Here is a 2213-nt window from a genome sequence, read left to right on the forward strand (position 1 = left end):
CAACCCTTCCTTTTCATAGCCTATCATACTTTAATAAATCAGAGTCGATTTTCTGTAGGCTGTTTTTGAACCCAGTCAACGACGGGTACTTTTGTCAGCCAATCCCAAATAGCCAACAAACGTTTACCAATCACACATAAAAAACAAAAAACAAAAATGCATGTGGTGGCATGAGACTCGGTTCACACATTATAAACATTTAAAAACACATCATAAATAAAATGAATAAAACTAAAACAAAAAACGACGAATTTAAAACAATTTTTTAGCAAATTCTTTTTTAACTTTTTTAAGCTAAAAAAAATTGATGTTAAAAAATGTAGCTTTTTGTTCAACAAGGCCGATAGACATTAGTCGCGTGCTCTCGTGTAATGAATGAATGCGTGAATGTAGGATTGACATGAAATTCTTAAAGAGAAACTAAAATGACCGAAAAATGGGCTGACATGACTTAAATAAATAAAACGTAAATGACTTAGAATGACTTGAATGAACTTAAGGATGAACTGAATGACTTTAAGAATGACTTGAATGCTTAAATAAATAACTGGAATCCTTCAAAAACAACTTGAATGATCTGGAGAATGACTTGAATGACTTTGAGACTGACTGGTTGTAAAGTGGGTGATCATTTTACATTAAATTAATACAGAAAAGTGATCCCCCACTTTATATCACAAAGTTATAAACATAAGTACAGCATGTAGTAAGAACAGATACTACACTTTGATCTTGGCCAAAAGGCCAAGAAAAGGGTATTTATTTGTTCCCCCACCGAGCAAATTAGGCACAAGGCCGATTTTTAATGTGAGGAGTGAAGGGGAAATGGGGACGAAACTCCCCGGGGAGTAGGGGAGCTTGATAGTGACAATTGGTATGAAGGGTTGTGGTAGAATTAAACTCGGCTTGTATCACACAAAATATCCATGAGTGGTCAAGGGAGATTGAAAGACTGAGGAGGGAGGGAAGTGGGAGGGCACCAACTAGACCTCCACTTGAGTGGCGTGGAATACACTGGAACTTTGACTAGGTTAATCGCAGAGTTAAATTCTGGTGCTAGTGAGAAATCAATGCTAAGTAGCTGTTGTGACGATGCCTAATGACAGGAGATTAGGCTGCTGCCACCGCTGCTGTTGCTGGTGCTGCTGCTGGTAATGATGATAATGATTCTGATGCTGATGCTGATGATGTTGTTGCTGCTGACGATGATTATGTTGTTGCTAGTGCTGCTGCTGCTGCTGTTCATGCTAATTATGATGATAATGATAACAAAATGGTACGAACATCACTCTACCGATGTCACTGAAATAAGAAACATAGACACTATATCAGATTTCGACAATAGACACTGACAGGAAAACTGAAGGTTAACCACCAGGATAATCTAATAGAAACTAAACTCTTGCCTCCTGACATGCCAGGCTCTGTTTATTATATTTTACTTAAAATATCACAGAAACTCCAAAAATATAAGAACATATATATAAAAAAAATATGTAAAAAAATATGCTGCATGAAAACCACAACCTTCTTAGGTGCACCTATCAATAAGGCACCTGATAAATATCCGCAGGGAGTACCAGATATTGCTCGTATAAAATATATTGCTTGTATAAAATATATTGCTTGTATAAAATATATTGCTTGTATAAAATATATTGCTCGTATAAAATATATTGCTTGTATAAAATATATTGCTCGTATAAAATATATTGCTTGTATAAAATATATTGCTCGTATAAAATATATTGCTTGTATAAAATATATTGCTCGTATAAAATATATTGCTTGTATAAAATATATTGCTTGTATAAAATATATTGCTTGTATAAAATATATTGCTCGTATAAAATATATTGCTTGTATAAAATATATTGCTTGTATAAAATATATTGCTTGTATAAAATATATACAGACAATCGTGTTTACCAAGAGAAAAGAGTCTTTGAATTCTCCTCAAATGCTGAACTATTTATATTTCTTTGTTGTAAGTTTTTGCTAAAAAATTAATGAACGATTGTTCATAGATGTAGCGGGTAATATCCTTAAGCTTTAGGCTTTAGGCGTGTATTTGGCCGTCTCCCAGGCTGCTCTACCCATCCGTATTTATGGCTAACATGAGCCAATCGTATTCTTATGAGAAGGAACCCGAATGTATTCATATTCATTATATCATACATCAACATTATTCGAAAAAAAAAAAAAAATAACAT

The 2213-nt window shown here is 33.8% G+C and overlaps 1 pseudogene; it reads right to left on the reverse strand.

Annotated features, from left to right (window-relative positions):
• Positions 1-619: 619 nt before the first annotated feature.
• On the reverse strand, positions 620-757 carry LOC145244062 (U2 spliceosomal RNA; annotated as a pseudogene).
• Positions 758-2213: the final 1456 nt, after the last annotated feature.

Source organism: Euprymna scolopes, chromosome 22 (assembly GCF_053919585.1).
Source record: "Euprymna scolopes isolate OS-2025 chromosome 22, ASM5391958v1, whole genome shotgun sequence".
Lineage (NCBI taxonomy): Eukaryota > Metazoa > Mollusca > Cephalopoda > Sepiida > Sepiolidae > Euprymna > Euprymna scolopes.